Source organism: Lactuca serriola, chromosome 3 (genome assembly GCF_051521515.1).
Source record: "Lactuca serriola cultivar US96UC23 chromosome 3, Lser_US96UC23_V15, whole genome shotgun sequence".
NCBI classification, from domain to species: domain Eukaryota; kingdom Viridiplantae; phylum Streptophyta; class Magnoliopsida; order Asterales; family Asteraceae; genus Lactuca; species Lactuca serriola.
In genome coordinates this window covers 189220100-189240850 of record NC_136410.1, presented here as the reverse complement: position 1 = coordinate 189240850, position 20751 = coordinate 189220100, and the positions used below count along the sequence as shown (strand labels likewise).

The following is a 20751-nucleotide window of genomic DNA, read 5'->3' as shown; positions in this document are numbered from 1 at the left end:
TTTTCAAATAGAACATTTGGTAGACAAAACTAGAAACTTACCAGTAAAGAGTTTAATCCATTTTATTAAACCAGTATAAATTAAAGGACCTTAGGTGGTTAATTCTATAATACCTTAGTTTATACATCAGTGTTATATATAATTAATACCCGATAGGTAGTTGAGTGTGTGCTTTCCGCCTCATTTGCTATTCCTTGTTTGGTGGTGGGCTTAGGGCAGATTCACACAATTAACTATTTGTTCGATAATAGATTATATATAGCTAGTATAAACTAAGTGATTATAGAAGGAACCACTGTGGTTACCATTTTTACTAAAAGAAATAAGGGTTTTCTTAAAGAATATTTTCATCAAATATAAAGGAACCATTATAGTTAACTCCGTGGGTACCAAGTGAAAACGTCAGGGTTATATACAACGATGATCTAACAAACAATGGGATGTGTGCCTTCCGCCTCATTTCATGTTCCTTGTTTGGTTGTGGGCTTAGGGCAGATACACCAACTGATTGTTTGTTTACTCTGGGTTTTATATAAATTGTATCCATTTAGTACTCATAGAAAGGATTGTAGAGTCATTTTTACTTATCTTTCATCAAAGCAGAAAATATAGGATTTTCTGGAGGAACAGGCGAGCTTTTCTAAACAGAACTTACAACTTACTATAACTTTCTTACAACTTCTTACATCACTAAAATCTTATGAACTCACCAGCTTAAATGCTGATCTACTCTTTCAAAATAACTTGTATTCTCAGGAGACCCGTAGACAGGTATGCGCTATGGGATTCAGAAGATGGAGCAGTATAGCTTCATGTCTTGTTTTGTTTTTTACTTTGTAGTCTATGTTATGTGAACCACATACTTTGTAAACACTTTCTTTCTAATGAAATGGTTGTTTATTACTTTAGTTACTATAATGCATAACTTGTGATACTAAACATGGCGTCCTCCACCCCCAAACGTTTCGTCGTCCTGGTTTCGGGGTGTGCCATAGTATGTGGTGAGTTATTAGATATTATAGTGTAAATAAATGTTGGGTGGGTTTTACTTTCCCATCCCTAACATCCTGCAAGTACTTTGGGCAGCTTCTCTTCCAGTGCCCTTTTCATTACAATAGAAGCATTCAGCTTCTTTAGGGTTGGCAGAGGGAGTAGCAGAACCACCTTTGGTTCCACTTGAAGTGGAACCATCAAGGGACTTTCCCATGTGTCCCTTTGTAGGGTTCTTTCTCTTCTTCCCTTTACCCTGCACGATTTCCAGAACTGGCGCAGTGGTAGGAGTAGAAATAACATTTTTCCCTTTGATGATCCCTGAAGCATGCTCAAGGTGACCTCCTCCTTGTTCATATGATAGGTCATGCGACATTGATCATAACATGGAGGTAAGGAGTGTAGAATGATATCTATAGCCAGCTCCTCATCAAAGTTCACATTCAGCTTGAGAAGACGGTCCACAAATCTTTGCATTTTCTGTAGGTGGCCCATGATAGACTCTCCATCCTTCATTTTAGTTGTTATCATGGAAGTGATTCTCTCATACCTCTCTTGACGAGCATTCTGATGGCACCTTTCCAACAGATCCTGGTGCATCTCAAAAGGGTAAAAGTCCTCATAGGACTTTTGGAATTCAGGTGCCATAGTGGCAAGCATGATACAAGCTACCTTGGTGGCATCTTTCTCATGTGCCCTAAAGTCAGCAATTTCTTGAGGAGTAGCAGACGACTCATCAAGTTCCTTAAGCTCCTTATCGATGACATATTCCTTGTCCTCATAGCGTGTGACCATTCTGATGTTCCTAATCCAGTCATTGAAATTAGTTCCATCAAAAATTACCCTCCCACAAAGGTTCATGAGAGAGAAGGAGCCAGTAGGGTTTGAGCCTGAAGCAATTTTGGAAGACATCTGAAAAGAAGAAAGACAAAGTTTAAATTAGATAAAGTATCCTTAATAAGTCACCCAAATTAAATATTAAGGCTAGGACCAAAACATAATATTTTATAACGCAGAAGTGGGATGTCGTAATCCAAGCTACAAAATATTTGAAGGTAGGTGAATGACGATTCACCAATTTCCACCATGAAAAACAAAATAAATTATTATGTTTTAAATGAACTGAAATTCCTAGATTCTTTTGAGATTCATTGAACTTTTCAATGGCATGTTTAGATCTCAATTGTGCCCTTCAAGTTTGTGACTGGGATGTCGAGGATCACAAAACAAGGTGTGAATAACCATGCAAATTAACTTGGTACACTTAATTTTATCACCTAATCGATGTGTCGGTTAAACACACGTGCTCCACCAATCTATGATAAACATTAAGCTACCCGTTGCCACTCTTACTAGTCCATGTTAGTATGTCGGTTAACCACACTCGCTCCACTAACGACTTGGTAAGGTACAAAGTGTAATTTCATGGGTTAGCACCAAATTCATATTTTCCTAAAGTAACTAAGATTGAGAATTTGTAAAAGGTTTAGTTACTTTATACTTATCATTATACTTTTAATGAGAATTATAGTCATTGTCCTACCCGTTCGGCTAACGACCCTCCGCCAGTCAAGGAAGCGGTGGGTGAGAGTGGACACCCATTAAGCTGCCATTTTATAGGCAACAACCTTATACCCCCTTATAGACCAGCTTCGTAAATGAGGCCTACTAACGGTAAGACTGACTTATCTTATACATATATAATTATTAAACTTTTAATATTATAATGGTATAAGGGTTGGATTTAAAACTTTTAAACTTCTAGGGATTGGAATTAAAGTATTAGTGTGTGAGACTTTACAAATTCCAAAACTTGAGGGCAAGTTTTGAAACTCTTCAAAACTTTTCAACTCCATAACTTATGAGTTTAATGGCCTATTAAAATGAAGATTCTTCATTTTTATAACCTATGAGTTTTTTTTAATAGCTCTTTAAAAGAAAAACTTTTGGTAATCCACAACATGAGGACAAGTTATGGAGTCCATTAAAACATAGTCATCATGGATTCAATTAATCAAATAAGCATGCATGATCATATTCAAACTCATAGAAACAAGATAATTCATATCATCAATATTCAAGACATTAGCATAAACATATTAATAAAATTCTTGAAATTATGACAATCACCTTCTAATTAGATTAGGATAATCATTACCATATCATAAAAAACAGTTTACATGATTCAAAACAGTTATAGGTAATGATCTTAACCCAATTCTGGCCAAAAAAACCTCAAACAACATGTTGTCTGGGCATCAGACTCGTCGAATGCAAGCCCAGACTCGTCGAGTCCATTCCTAAAATCATCAACTCATCGAGTCTGTTCATTTACTCGACGAGGTGAGCAGTCAGACAGTATGTTTAGCTTTGCAAAATCACAAATAAGCAAAAATATAATAGAAAAAAGCCTAGTCTCTTATACCACTGATGGGTTTTGATCATCCTAACAACCTTAAGCTATACATACAACCCTAGATGCTTTGGAACTATGTTTTCTCTATTATACATGCAAAATTGATTTCCAAAGCATTGTCCTATCTAGCACACAATTGTAGGATCTTATACAATAAAAAACTAGATAGAAATACATACCTTTTCTTGTAGTTGATTGCTTGGAGCTTTAAGAGCCTAGCACCAATAATGTGAATGCCTCAAGTGGAATCACAAATCACCACAACAACTTGGAAAACTTGAGAGAATATGATCACTCTTAGAAATCGGCTATCCTTTATTATCTCACACACTAGTGCCGATTTCCAGAGCCTTGGACTTCTTTATATAGTGTGGAGGATTAGGTTTACATCCATGTAAACCCTAATACCCATGACCTTTCACATACTTAGGATCCATGGGTCAAAAGCTCCATGGTCTTCCATGCAAGCTTAGCCCATCCTAAATAATCAATTGGCCCATACTATTAGAATCCATATTTAACTAGTCTCTTTTGATCATTAAATTAATTTTAAATTAATTCTTGATCAATACTAATTAAATAATATGATTTCATATTAATATATTATAACTCATAATATATTAGTCAACCATAAACACACTCTTCTCAAAAACTATTCATACAAATTATTCCGGTGAAGTGCAACCCAAATGGACCATGACCGGTCGGATCAAGTACATACCAAATATAGTTAAGAACATAGAAATCTTATCCAACAATAGAATCCTCAGCACCAACATCCACTAATGTTCAGGATGCAACTCCTGATGAGCGGGCTCACATGACCCAGGATCCCAATAAAACCCTCTTTACGCCTAATACTATGGATCCTGGTAACTTTTTCATCAATAATATATTTACTACTAAATCAATGGATCTTGATATAGGTTTAAACCAGATCATGCTTAAGGAGCTCCAACAACTAAGACAAATGATCTTGCGCGTGCCTGGAGTAGTTCAGCCTATACCATAAGTATCCCCTACAAGCCACAGGATCTCAAGATTTGTCTCGGTAATAGCTGACACTGAAGTCCCAAAGCACTTCCAAACCCCCAGCTTGAAGCCTTATGATGGGACTACAAATCATGAGGAGCATGTGGCACAATACAGGGAAAGGATGGAAATCATTCCCATCCCTACTCACTTAAAAGAAGCTTTCATGTACAAGGGTTTTGGTTCAACCCTCATGGGATCAGCTTTAAAATGGCTCCTTAACGTTCCTTCTTATTCTATTACATCGTTTGCTCATTTCATTAGTCTATTCAACAATCAATTTTCTTGTGGTAGTAGTGATCTCTATCGAGTGGTCCAGGATCCTAAGGAGTCCCTTAGGACCTTTGGGAATAGGTTTGGCAGGGAAGCTCTAAGTATCCCCAACATTGACATGGCGACTGCAGTTGAAGCCTTTAAAATGGGCCTAAAGAAGGATTCTCTCTTCTATGAAGACCTCGTAATGACTCCCTGCAGAAGGATGGACAAAGTCAGAAGCAGAGAATTGAGGTTCATCAGGCTCGTAGAAGCCAAGGAGATCTAAAAGAGGAGCAAACCAACAAGCCCTTACGATTACCCCAATAAAAATGCCGACTCCTCGGCCCAAAGATCCTATAAGTTAAAACCATATTCCAAACCTAACTAACATAGGGTTAATGCCCTTGAAGATGAAGGGGAGGAAGATGATTTCCCTAAAATTACTGACTATTGTTTTTCTATGGATATTTCAAGTTTAATATTCATTATGCAGGACCTTGGAGACAAAAAAATATGGCCAAGAAAAGGAGAAAAATCCACCACTTGGAAAGAGAAGTCCAAATGGTGTGCATACCATGAAGACTTTGGTCACGTTATAGAGGATTGCATAGCTCTCACGAAGGAGATCATCTACCTCCTAGGAAAAGGGTACCTCAAATAAATCCTTGGAAGAAGAAAGGAGAAATCCGAAGAGAAAGATCAGGATCCCTATAAGATCCTTGATAGACCAGGATCCCCTTGCATACGCCAAGGTAATCAATGTGATCTCAAGATGATCTGACATTTGTGGTACCTCTTATTCTACAGCAAAGAGGCATGCCAAGGTATCCAAAATGGAGAAGGAAAAAGGACCACAAAAGAACACATCAATCACAAACGAGAAGGAGATCACCTTCGACGAAGCAGATAGACAAGACATCTAGGATCCTCACCATGAAGGATTGGTGATCACTCTCTACATCTCCAACCATTTCATCAGAAGGATCCTCGTCAATAGAGGATCCTCAGTCAACGTCAAACTCTTGGACACATTAAAAAGAATGAACATCTCGAATTCGGAAATAGTTAGAAGATCCTCAATGCTGATCGGATTCAACAACGAAACCAAACACACCGTCGGCGAAATAAAGCTGCCTATCTACATAGAGCAGGTGAACTCTATGCAATGTTTTTGAGTAATTGATACATTATCATCTTATAATTTTATACTAGGTAGACCATGGATGCAATAAATGAAGGTCGTTCCATCGACATATCATCAATGTGTAAAGATGTATACCCCATGGGGGACAGTGAAGATTATAGGAGACCTACAAGAATCCAAAGAATACTACAAGCATAGAAATTAAAGATGGGGGCACAATACATACTGGAAACAAGAGAACAAGATATAAAAGAAGTGCCCCTGAACCTTGAGGATCTTGAAGCCAAAATTCTCATAGGATCCTCAATGCCTAAACAAATCGAACATGATATAATAAAGTTCCTTAAAGCTAGAAGCAAGACGTTTACGTAGAACCATGAGGACATAACATGTATAGACAAAAATATAACAACCCATAAACTTAACATTGATCCATCTTTCGGACCAATACATCAAAAAAGAAGAAAATTCACACTGGAGAGAAATCAAGTTATACAAGAAGAGGTAGAAAAACTTCTCAAAACTTAGATGATAAAAGAGGTGAAATTCCCAAGATGGGTAGATAATGTGGTCGTAGTGCAAGAGAAGAATGGTAAGTAGAGAGTATGCATAGATTACACGGATGTTAACAAGGCTTATCCCAAGGATCCTTTCCCTCTACCACACATAGATTCCATGATAGACGCAATAACGGGTCATAAATTATTGACATTCATGGATGCATCAGCAGGATTCCAACAGATCTAGATGGAACCATCTGACCAAGAGGACACGACGTTTATAACTCCAACATGTATCTGTTGTTATATTTCCATGCCATTTGGTCTGAAAATTGCAGGTGCAACATACCTAAGGCTAGTCAACAAGATTTTCAAATAGAAAGTGTGGGACACCATGGAAGTCTACATCGATGACATGGTGGTCAAGTCTAAAAAAGCTGAGGATCACCTCAAGGATCTCGAAGAAGCCTTCGATATCCTGGACGAATATAACATGAAGTTGAACCCCTCTAAGTGCCACTTTGGGATGAGATCAGGCAAGTTCCTTGGATACATGGTGACCAAAATAGGAATCGAAGCAAGCCCAAAGCAAATCAACGCCATCCTCAATATAAGATCACCATCCTCGACAAAAGATATTCAGAGACTAACAGGAAGAGTGGCAGCCCTAAATAGGTTCATCTCAAGATCCTCAGAAAGATGCAAGCCTTTCTACGACATCTTCGAGAAGAACAAAATATTTGAATGGACCCAGGAACATGAAGATGCTTTTCAGGAACTTAAAAGATATTTAAGTTCACCGCCCCTATTGATAAAACCATTATATGGGGAACCACTTCTTCTCTACCTCTCAATACCCTCAAACGCAGTGAATGCGGTATTGGCTAAGGATTTTAATAGGGACCAACATCCCATCTACTATGTAAGTAAGAGTCTCCTGGATCCTGAGACCAAGTACTCCCACCTTGAAAAACTTATAGTAGCATTAGTAACTGCTTCTACAAAATTAAGACACTATTTTGAAACACACCCCATAACTGTAAGAACTAACTATCCCATTAAGAATGTTATGAGAAAACCACAAATCTCAGGAAGGATGGAAAAATGGTCCGTGAAATTAAGCATGTATGACATAAAGTATGAGCCAAGATCCGCTATAAAGTCTCAATCGTTGGCAGACTTTATGGCTGACTTTAGTGATGATCTGAGAGATGAAGTAGAAATAGAATCAAACAATTTCTAGAAGAAGAAAACATGGGAAGATGGATGCTATTCACGGATGGAGCATCAAATCAAAGAGGAACTGGCTTGGGGATCATACTAAAATCGTGAAAGGGGGACCGCCTACCCCAAGTAATCAGCTGTGAGTTCAATGCAACCAAAAACGAAGCAGATTATGAGGTACTAATCATGGGATTATAGCTGGCCAAAAATCTTCAAATCAAGGATCTTCAAGTATTTGTCGATTATTTATTATTGACTAACCATTTTAATGAACCTTATGCAGTAAAAGGAGAGAGATTAGAACTATACCTCTAGATCCTCAAAAACTTAGCCTCAGAATTCAAAACATTTAGCCTAAACCAGGTTGCTAAAGAACACAATCCTGAAGCAGACGCTTTAGCCCATCTAGGATCTTCCTTAAGGATCCCACCAGAAACCAGGATCCCGATAACCCACATCTTGATTCCAGGAATCGAGGATCGTGCTAAGAAACAGCAGGATCCCAACGATCACGTGGAAACTACTAACATCACTACTATCAAAGATCCCAATCCTCCACTTCCTTATCAAGAACCAAAAATCAAGTATCCTTCTCCAACCTCAGGATCCTGGATCCAACCCATTATGGAATACCTCCAGAATGGCATGATCCCAAAAAAAGAAAAAAGAGACAGAGCATTCTGAACTAAGGTCTCAAGGTTTGTTATAATCCAAGGTATATTATATAAAAAATATAGGGAAGGTCCATATCTTAGATACTTAGAAGATCATGAAGCTACAGAAGTTCTTAAGGATATACATGAAGGTGAATGTGGCAACCACACCGAGGACAAATCCTTATGCTCCAAAGTGTTGACGACAGGATACTACTGGCCAACCATGAAGAAAGATTCCTTCCTTCATGCTCAAAAATGTGATGCTTGTCAAAGACATAGCAACATCCTGCATCAACCGACAGAACCTTTACATCCTATCAACTCCCCTTAGCCATTCATGAAATGGGGGATGGATATACTGGGAAAATTGTCAGTGGCTCCTGGACGAATGGTCTTCATGCTAGTAATGACTGACTACTTCTCAAAGTGGATAGAAGGTGAAGCTTTCATTCGGGTAAGAGACAAAGATGTAGTTTCCTTCATTAAACGCAATATCTGGACCAGGTTTGGGATCCCTACAGAAATTATATGCGACAATGGATCCCAATTTATAAGCAAAAGGACAAGGTACTTTTGCACAAGTTGGGGAGTCAGGATGGTAATGTCCACTCCCATCCACCCTCAAGCCAATGGTCAAGCAAAATCCAGCAACAACATTATAATATATAACGTAAAGAAAAGGTTGGATGAGAAGAAAGGAAGATGGGCAAAAGAACTTGCTTTTGTACTGTGGGCAGATAGAACCACCTCCAAAGTAGCCACGGGCCAAACCAGATACTCCTTGGTGTTTGGAGCAGAAGCAATGATTCCCACTGAAGTGATGATCCTAACGTCAAGATACCTGCTTCAAAACCAAGAAAACAACGACATGATCCTAGCCCAAGATCTTGATACTATAGATGAACTTAGGGATGTCGCTAAGATTCGCATAGCTGCTCGTCAACATAGGATCATCAAGGCGTACAACAAAAATATAAAATCCAGAAGGTTCCAAATAGTAGAATTGGTTCTAAGGAAAACATTCCAAAACACCATGGATCCTAGTTCAGGTAAACTAGCACCTAAATTGGAAGGACCATATCTCATAGACGCCGAAGCAGGAAAGGGAGCATATTGGTTGGTTACCCTCGAGGGAAATGTCCTGTCAGGATCTTGGAACGTTATACACCTTAAAGCTTATTTTATGTAAGAAAGGTTGGCCATTTTCCAACACACTCAAGGTACACACGCTCTTTACCTTTTACCCTTTATTTTTATTATTATTTTCTCCCTTCGAGTACCATTACTAACTTAAGCATCGTAGGGGCGTTAGCTTGACTAACACCCATCCCTAGCTAATGTTTGTTGCGCGTAGGGACTCAAGGATCCTAACACTCAAGAACCCTGACAAATGAGGATCCTAACACTCAAGGGTTCCAACGCATAAGGATCCTGACATGCAAGGATCTTAACGTATGAAAATTCAAGGATCCTGACAAACAAGGATTCTAATGTTTGAAGACCCTGTCACCTGAGAGTTCCATAACTACAGACGTCCTGTGATTTGTAACACAAGTATCCTAAGAATAGAGACTGATCATCTCTCCTACGATTAAGGGTACTTAATACCCTATAAGGTTTAAAGAGCTAATTACCTCTTTCACACGAGTTAAGGTTTCTACACCTCGCTTGGATGCACGTTATCTAACTATGGGATGTTGATAAGGGGATCATTTCACGCTATAGTGACTTGGAAACCCTCTTATTTCTGAACATAAGTTAAGATCCTAAAATTTAAAATCTAAGTTTTATAACATTTTCATATTGTCTGAAGTTGGGATCTACCATAGAAAATATACAAGGTTTATAACATTTTCATGTAATCTTAAGTTGGGATCTACCCCAGAAAATACATAAGGTTTATAACATTTTCATGTTATCTTTAAGTTGGGATCTTCCCCAAAAGGTACCTAAAGTTTATAACATTTTCATGATTCCCACAAAGGGAATTTTCCCCGATAATTTGTTGAGATTTATGACACTTACGTGTTACCTTAAAATGGAACATCTCCAATGATTTACTAAAGGTTATGGTGCTGACATATAACTTAAGATTGGGATTTTCCCCTAAGTATTTTCAATAATTATGATCCTTACATATTACTTGAAGATGGGATATTCCCTAGAGAATATGTAGGATTGGTAGCATTATCATGTTGGGAAAGTCCGCTCAGTTATTTTCCAAGTTGGAGTCATTTTCAATCAATTCCTAAGGAGGGATCCTCCCTAAATTTTACTAAGTTAAAGACAATCAAGGATCCTCCTTGATGAACAAGGATCCTTCCACATACAAACCATAGGATCCTATGGAAGGAAAAGAATCATAGTTTTACGTTTCTCTAAAATGTTACAAAGCCGAGAATGATCAGGTTCTATCTATCCTTATTTCTCAAGAGTTGTATTTCTTATGCGAGGATTGAAGATTTATTATCCTAAAAGAATCTCAACTATTTTGGGTTCTATCTATCCTTTAACTCCTTAAGATCCTGATGATAAGGATCTTTAGAGATCCTACTGCTACAACCACACAGTCAAGCATGCAAATAAATATTCAAACAACCATATCATTAAGGGGTTGCTTACCAACCCTACAAAAACAACAGAATATAATATTGTCTTACATCCCTTAAAATCAAAAACTACTCAAACCAGAAAATTTTTGCAGGCATAAACTCTTAACTGTTTATCAGCGCCTATGGTCTTCTCCGCATCATCCACCTTTGACGGCTGCCCTTCAAGGTCCTGACTGATAGTTACAAGCTTACTAGTCAACATGGCTAGGGCTTCACACCACCCCGCCAGGTCCCAGGATCATGTATTGGCCATGTCCTCAGCTAATTTGATTTTGGTCTCCCAGACAACCATAGCAGCACTAGACTTCGCCTCCGCAATCACCTCCTCCATCTCTGCAGCATGCTCTTCCTCTTTCTCAGCCTTCTCATTGCTCCACAGCTCTACCATCTTAAGGAGATCTTAATTGGTCTCCTTCCACTCCTTCTCCCGCTCCTTCAGGTCCCGATCAGACCCATCATCCCGGATCCTTAGATCAACTACAGACTGGGAAACATGAGCAGAAACCTGAAACATGCATGGCATCAATAAAAACAAGTAGGGGTCATAAATTAATACCACATAGATACTTACAGCTTGGGAAAAGGAAAGAAACTTTTGAAGCGCCTCCTCAGCTCCAAGATTCTCCAGATTCAGATCTGTGGTGTCTTAGGTCTTCCTCTTCTAGGAGCTTGGGGTCTTCATAATGAGATCGATGTGAGATTTCTTAAGAGGATGAGGGAAGGCAGTTTTATCTTTCTTAACTATAATTCGGTCGCTGGACATGTCGTCTTTGAAATCAGACAAACGAAATCAGGCGTTGGAGCGAGTGAATTTGGATCCTACACATCGCACAATATCCTCATTACTTCATGATCCTTAATAGTTCAGGATCCTTAATATTATAGGAAGAATAAGAATCCTTACCATTAGCCATTGGCGTAGTGATGGAGGAACCTTCTTGGAGACTAGAACAATCAAATTTGAAAGACCAATCAGCTATGGAAACAACAAGGAACTTCTCTATCTTTTCTTTAGTATCCTCAACAACGGGAATGAGCTCTTCAAAACTAAAAGGTTCAAAACAACAAAAAAAATAATGAAAAGTGAATTCCAGGATCCACAGTACAAGAATGAATTATTTCTACCCTTTTTAACGCATGTCATTGGCTAGGAATCCCCGCCAGGGATTGAATCACGTCTCACAAAAAAGTATTTTTCCTTTCATGCTCTGTCATTGTGCTTGGTTTTCTAAATGAGAGGGAACTTGTGAGATTTGATTCTGAGAAGAAAACGGGAGCTTACAAATGTAGTAAGATCATACACATGAGCCAACTCATCCAAACCTATGTCTAGGTCTTTGTACTGGTTCAATTTATCGATCCATAACAAGATCCTCCAAACAATAGGCATGGCTTGGGTGAAGGGTATTTGAGTAACCTCAAAGAATTTGTAGGTGATTCCTGAAAAAAAAAAAAAAAAAAAAGGGGACTTTAAACCCAAAGAAAAGGGGTATTCGGGTAGCAGACCCAAGAGGAGGAAACAAAATCAGATTGATACTTCGGGTTGAAAGGTTTGAAAACAGCAGCATCGGAGAAAGCACAGGCCAAATTCAACCGATATCACCCTCATCATAAGAGCAGATTTCGTCATATGACAGGATCTTTTAATTGATAAAGTCATCCTATGGGGTAGCAAGTATGTTCTTATGAGAGATGGTCATTTTCTTTCCGATGGTTAGTAAAAAGAAAACTAAGGAGGAGAACTGAGAACTGTACCTTCAAAGATGACTAATAAACCCTTGGATGAAAGCTAAAATACATGGGGAAGAATAGCTCTAATCGATTGCCTCTATTTATGCTGATGGAAGAAGAAAGAGAAAGGTCGATTTGACCGGTTCATGATGGTTTTTGAACGGATAAATTCTATCAGTTAGAGTTTAAAATTCAAAATCCCTTATCTCTTTTATTTCTTTTTTATTTTCTAAATTATCCCTTTAAATTATGGCAAACTAACCCTAAATATTTCTCAGGAATAATTTGGGGGCAATTGTTAGGGTCTGGATCCTAGAATTACATTCAGGATTCTCAAACCTCAGGATCCCCAAAAAATACTTCAGGATCCTGACTATTATCGTTTATTCTCATAACATTTATAATGGTTATATGCTTTGTTATAATTTTCACATGTGAAAAAATGTTTAGCCAAAGACTTGTTCTCAACGAATATTCATCGTAACCATGCAAAAAACCGGAAGACCAAGTCAGAAAATGGTTATAAGTTGATCTCGGAGGATCCGGGAATTGCCGGACTTCTTGTTATTAGCTTTAGACTATTAAAAACACATGTATTCATCACACTACACACAACACTTAGCTTAGCTATGATATTTGCACTTGTTTTTCATACATTCATCTCTATAATCAATATTTTTAATTAATAAAATCATCAAGCAAGGTGTTCATTATCACCTCCCAAGGTTTTGTGTCAGAGATCCTAGCAAGGATCAAGGGCTTTCCTTGTAAACCACTTGTGTCACTTTGATCATCATTCCATACTCATTCTACCCTGAACATCACAACCTCTCATACAATTTGGTTGATTATTGATTGTTTAATTTTTCACCAAAACACTAACTATTTTAGGTTATTCAAATCTTAATAGTTCTTGTAAAACATGAACTCTTTAGGATCCTAATTGTCTAAGGTTCCTCAGAAGACCTATTGCTATCAAACATATCTTCAACGCAAATAAATAGATATAAAGAAACCATGACAAGAAATTAATCAAACCTAAACCATAGTTTAGTCATCACCACCAGGAACTTTGCCTGCTCCTTCCTCCTCTCCTCCCACCTCCTGCTGCTTTGCAGGTTACTGATTGTTGTTAATAGGCTCACCAGTTAGTTTAGTTGGGGCCTCATGCTGGCCAGCTACATTACAAGATCCCGCGTTGTCCATGTCCTCTGCGAGTTTGATCTTAGCTTACCAAATAGCCACACCAAGAGTTATGAACAAATTTTATATAAAATGCATATTTTATATAAATTGAAAGAAAATTTATAAAAATTTAGGAATTAATATAAAATAAATAAGCAAAACAAGATAAAATCTCATCTCTCCACTCAAAGGTCGGCCTCATCCCTCCCAAGACCACTCTCCCCCAAAACTCAATCAATTCACTCACTTATTTACTCTACCACTCCATCTTCTCTCTCACTCTACCCCTCATTCTCTCTCACACTCTTCATCACCACCAGTCCATTTCTCTCTTCATTTCTCTATAACCACGAAATTTTCCAGAGAATAAGTCCAAGAACACACCTCAAAATCAAAATCTTCATCATCTAGTGGTGTTCATTAAGGTAGAACACGATTTCCTTTCATTTTCCTCCATGTTTTCAAGGTTTTTCTTGCATTTCCTTCTTCTTCTACACCTTTCTCTTAGAAAATATGTGTGCATGTTCATTCACTTCAGTTTTGATGATGATGGTGGTAGGATTTCACCCAAAAACAACATGCATGTTGTAAATGGTGAAATCCAAGGACCTAAACCTAAGTCAAGATCATGAAAATGCACTTTTCTACAAGTTTTGGTGGAAAATCACCACATGCACTCTAAGTTTTCTTTATAAAACGATTTTTGAACATTTCAAACTCATGAATGGTCTTCAAACAAACATGCATGTGATGATCTTCAAGCTTAGATGCTAGACCATCAAAGTATGTTGTTAAAAGCTTTCAAATATGTTCATGAAGGATTTATTTCCAAATAAATATCTAAAACTCCTTTTCTGACAAAATCCAATTTTTCCCAGATTCCCATCAACAAAATGAGATGTTAAACAAATTTTCAGAACGTAATTCATTTTTCTTGAATTATTATAATTATTGAAATAAAATAGAGAAATAAATTATATAAAATACTTTCTGAGGTCTATAAATACTAGGTAAATTCTTGGATGACGCCTACGCTAAATAATGACCCCATATTAAATTTTATCGGTTTTTGTTACTGTTTAATATAGTTTTGAATTTTCTTTTTGTTTAGCCCCAATAAATCATAAAACCGCTTTAGATAATTTTAAAAGGGTATATAATAATTTTCACAGCTTATACTCTCTGTGGAAAACCTAGAAACATATTTTCAGAATTTTTCAAAATGTATTCCTATTTTTCTCCGGTTTGTGTAATTATAATGGGCTAAAAATAGGAAAACTAGTTTTACTCATCCAAAAATGATGAAAACTTACCAGAACACCTTATAGTACATTAGGAGGCTACATAAAAACTTTGATGATTTTTCTCATCTATATACTATTTTTCTCCTATTTTCTAAGATTAAATACACAAAATCGGATTCCAGTACATAAAAACCACCTTTGGGATTGTTCCCAGATTATTTACACTGTAAATGAACTTTAACAAAATTTTGGTAATTTACTTTAACTGTTTAATAATTATTCTCCAATTAAATTTAAGAGGTTAAAACAAATAAAAATAGAAAGACTAATTGAAAAATATATTTTATATTTTTCACAGCTTCTACATGTATAATAAAAATGTTACAAAACTTTTGGGCAATTTTGGAAACTGTTTCCTATTTATTTCAGTTTTTATTAGAATAAATGCTCAAAAATCATAAATTTGGTTAAACAATTTAGAAATATATTTTTATATTTTTCACAGCTTAATAATGTTTAATAACAGTAATACAAAAAGTTTGGGTAATTTTGGAAATTGATTTCTATTTTTCATGAATTTGTATCTATTTAGAGAATTAAATATATGAAAAATGGTTATACATATTCATAATCCATGAAAATTTATATAGCAGGTTTTTAGTACATTTAGAACCAAAATCTAAAGTTTGGTAATTTTTATTAACTGATTAGTATTTTTCATGATTTTATGGTTATTCAAGAAACTAAAATCGTGAAAAATAGTCAGACAAATCCAAAATTCAAGAAAATTTATCTTGAGGTCTTTGACTTCAATTAAAACTAAAATGCAAACTTTGGGAAATTTTAGAACTAAATTAATTTAGTTTTTTAATATTTAATCATTGGAACACCTCTTAAAATGTTAAATATTAGCATTTCAATAATGGGAAATTTCCACTTAAATTGTTATATAACAATTGATTCATTGAAATTAAATTTTCACTGAAAAATGTTTGTAACTTATCAATATTAAACTTTGACACACTATTGGCATAATTCTATTGTAGTAGTAAGTATACTAGAGTTAGATTTCAATTAGAGACTCACTAGCGAATACCATTATTGTAGGAATCGATAGTGGTATGAGTGGAGCGTAGTCAAGGCACCATTTGCATCATCTCAATGCATATTGTGAGTATTCACGCACTCCCCTATTTTCAGTTTTTATGTTTTGGGGTGGAAAAGCATGTCCTGAAAAACTATTATTTGAATGTTGTATCTAAATTGATTTGTATCAAACATGATTGCTATTTTATTGCTATATCTCTCTATGTATGTGTCACACCCCCAAACCGGAACGGCGAAAACGTTCGAGGGCGGATGACTTCATGTAGTACCGTAACAATTGAATACATACTAAAGAAAGCAATATAACCATCATATATATAATTGAAAGTTTACATTCTTGAAAGGTACATGTTCAAAACCAATTACAATATGATGTCAAAATATGAATTTAAACTAGCACCGCAGCGTCCCTTCTTCAAAACCTATTTGTTACCTGTAATTACTGAATCCTGGGACATACAAGTAGTTTTGAAAGAGTAGATCAACATTTAAGCTGGTGAGTTTCATAAGTATTTAATGACAATGTTTGTATGAACTAAAATGAAATGGTTTGTTTTTGTTTGTTTGTTCCTAGAAAATCTCATATTTTCTACTGGTATAGATGTAGCCTTCTACCAAGACCAATGTTTGTTTCTAGAAAATTTATGTTTTTCCGTATGTGGGTGCCAGTTTAAAAGTTCCCAAACTGTAACACAATAATGTTTTTCATGCCTAGAGTAGTCAACTTATGTACGTATAAAATTGTCAAGACGTCTAAAAACCCCGTAAATCAATGTGTTTTTAATATCCCATGTGAGTGTTATAACCATGCTATTGACTGGGACGGCCTATACACAACGTTCTTCAAGCGTTGGAATGTTCTGACGTTTGTCACCCCAAATGTTGTACTGTAGCTAACAGTCAGGGCGCAGGGTTGTCAATCCCGTATAGATCTATACACAAACACCATGCTCCCCCTCCAAGGGATTCTGGTATATAATATAGGAATTGAAATGTGTACTCGAACGTACGTGAAGTTTAATGTCTCACAAAACTTAGTATAAAATAGATTTACGTATGAAAATGCTCATTTGATTCTTGTATATGAAAGTATCTCCTTGAAATAGTGTTTTTAGTATGTAAAAGTTCATGATGTTCTCGTAAAACTATACCTATATAGTTTTCCAAAAGTGTGTTTCATTCGTATAGTAAACCCTAATGTAATGCTCACTTGTTATGAAAAGTATTAACTTTTGTAGTGTCAAAGTTGGACACATATACATAAAATATAACAAAGTGTTGGATTTATATATATATATATATATATATATATATATATATATATATATATATATATGTATATATATACATATATATATATATATACATATATATATGTATATATATACATATATATATATATATATATGTATATATATACATATATATATATATATATATACATATATATATATGTATATATATACATATATATATATATATATATATAGGGTTAGGATCAAATGTGAATTATAAATATTGTATGAATGTATAACTAAATTTTAGTCATTAGATCAAAAAAAATGAAAAGTGGTGATTTGAGGGTACATTATATTAACATGGAGTAGCATTCATTATATAATTACATTTACTTAATTATAATGGCAAGTATGATAATTTATTAAGAGAGAGAAATGAAATTAACTACATTCTTTGTAAATAAGTCAAATCAATTAATAAAAAAATCAAACAAATAGATATTTAAATAAACATTTTTGTAAATTAAATAGTTTATAAGAAAAATAAACAATTTAAACGTATCACTTCCTATAATTTTTCAATCACCAATTATTAGAAACATTCTTAAATAATATTAGATAATGATTTTTGAGAATGATTAAAAATCAATTTGTACAGTTAAATAAATATTTTTTAGAATGATTAAGAATCAATTTTTAGTTAAATAAACATTTTTTAGAATGATAAAGAATCAATTTGGTTAGTTGAAGCTACACACGTATTGACAAGAATGGTTAAGAATGACATTCTCCAAAAACATTCTTGAAGAATCAGAATTCGATCTCTAAGAATAAAAGTTGATTCTTTAAGAATCGATTAATTGATAAATGTATTTGAACAGCTTAGCCAATATTTTTTTTAGAAAAAGAAGTAAATACGTAACTAAACATATGTATTCTGGAAGATTAATACATTCTGAAAGAATAAAACGTTGTGTAAAAACAACAAAGTTAAAAAAAAAAAATCAATATGCTATCATGCATTCTAAAATAATAATACTGAAGAAATTCACTGTATTGAAAAAAATACATTCTTAGAGAATCTGAAAAATATAAAATACTCCAAATTTTCTTTTAACGTCATTGACTAAAAAAATATGTCGGCACCGTTAGTTTTTTTTATGCAAACATGATCACCATTTTCCACAATTATAATCTTCAAAGTTTAATTAGTTACCATAATTATACGGATTTAATTTTAGATAGCAGTTAATTTAATTAGTAAAATTATGAAATTACCTTTATTAAATGATTGGCTTAGAATTGGTTATACGTTCATACAATAATTAAAGGTTATATATGTACCTAACTATATATATATATATATATATATATATATATATATATATATATATATATATATATATATATATATATATATATATATGGTTAGGATTAAATGTGAATTCTAAATATTGTGTGAATGTGTGACCAAATTATGATCATTGGATTAAAAAAAATTAATGACTATGATTTTAGGGTGCATTGTATTAATGTAGGATAGCAATTACTATATAATTACAATCAATTAATTCTAAGGTTATTAAAGAGTAATTATGACATTTTATTAAATGAGATAAAAGAGAAGTAAATATATTTTAGGAAACTAAGTCAAATATATTAACAAAATCCATATTATTATTTTTAAAACCAAATCACAGAAAATCACGTATTGAAAAATGTGCAATATTTTTTTACACGATAATCACAAAAAACAAAATAGATTTCATTCTTTAAAAATTACTTAGTTTGATAACATATTTCTTTCGATAATAATTAGACGATTTCACTATTAGTTTAAAAACTATTACCAAAATGTTTTTATACAATGTTTAGAAAGTATAAAATTAAAGAATTGGACGGTTTGATTCTTTAAAAATCAAGAATTTACTTGAAACTTATTTCATTCTTTAAGAATGCATTGACTAATTAATATTTGTAAACTCCTGTCATAAAACTAGTGAGATATATAAAAAAAAAAAATCATTCTTTAAGAACGATCCATTAATATTTTATAACATATTTTTTTTAAAGTATATGTAATATTCTTTTTATATAGATTCACCAAAACTATAGACCAACTCAAAATTCTTGAAGAATAGGAAAATATTATTTTTACAAATAAAAATATGTTACAGTATGTAACATAGTCTTGAAGAATATGCAATAAACTAACATATTCTTTATATGAATTCTGAAAGAATGAGCAATTGATTCGGCACTATATCTGAGTTTTAGTCACCAACTTTCTTGATACATATATTAAAGAATTCAATTTAAATTATTTACCAAAATTATAGGAGTGAAGTTAAATGAAATGAGTTACAATAATTATAAGATTATAACTTAAAATGCATTTATTGATTTATATGTTTATTAGTATCATACCTTTTTTAAATGATTGGTCAAAAATTAGTTATACAATCACACAATATATAGTGTTTATATATGAACCTAACTCTCTCTCTCTCTCTCTATATATATATATATATATATATATATATATATATATATACATCTCGTCTTTTGAAATGAAATATGTTGTTATATATATATATATATATATATATATATATATATATATATATATAACAACATATTTCATTTCAAAAGACGAGATGTTATCGTGATATATTTTATATACGAAAGTTTCCATATAGCAGTTATAAATCGCATATGATTCACTTGATAAAAAATGTATAATGAAACTTTATGTAACACACGATAATAAACGTGTGTTTACTTGTATTTCCCCCCTTAAAAGCGTATAAAAGCATTTATAAAACATTTAAAAGTGTAAATTATAGGGGTATGAACTCACTTGATAGATTGAATAAGGTGAGACGAAAACCGAGCAGAACTTTGACTAGAGAAAGTGGATTTTCTCGGGCTTCTCGGGAATCTCGGGAGCGTAAACCTCCTTCGGGACTTGGGTATGGGAACCGGGGCTTCGGGATATTTATTGCACGGAAAACGAGGCAAAAATGCAAGAAAGATGAGAGGAACTGAGCATTTTCCCCGGAACCCTCACATCCCTTTTATAGGGGTGGGAACTACCTCGGTACGCTGGGCGTACGCGGTTACGTTGGGCGTACGCGTGCATCATCCGTGACCGCATCCTTAACTGCCTCGGAGTTCGGATGGGACAGGGGCCTAGCCTCGCATAGGGGGCGACGTGGACGATCCGAGGCCTAGTCCTCGAGTACGCTAGGCGTACGAGGGTACGCTGGGCGTAACTCGGACTGGCTCGGTGTCTCCTCCTTTGGATAATACCGAAATTTGATTTAAATTTATATTTTTATTATTTAGTAAACTTCAAAAATTCATATCTTCTTCATACGAACTCCGTTTTCGACGTTCTTTATATCCACGCGTAGG

At 34.6% G+C, this 20751-nt stretch overlaps 1 long non-coding RNA gene across 2 annotated transcripts; it reads right to left on the bottom strand.

Annotated features, from left to right (window-relative positions):
• Positions 1 to 10804: 10804 nt before the first annotated feature.
• On the bottom strand, positions 10805 to 12689 carry LOC145094765 (uncharacterized). Of its 2 annotated transcripts, none has more exons than XR_013703542.1 (4): positions 12585 to 12689; positions 11734 to 11876; positions 11401 to 11648; positions 10805 to 11334 (listed from the first exon to the last, which is right to left on the bottom strand). It is a non-coding gene; the product is annotated as an uncharacterized LOC145094765 (long non-coding RNA). The 2 variants fall into 2 exon arrangements; XR_013703543.1 differs by lacking the exon at positions 12585 to 12689 and adding an exon at positions 11955 to 12571.
• Positions 12690 to 20751: the final 8062 nt, after the last annotated feature.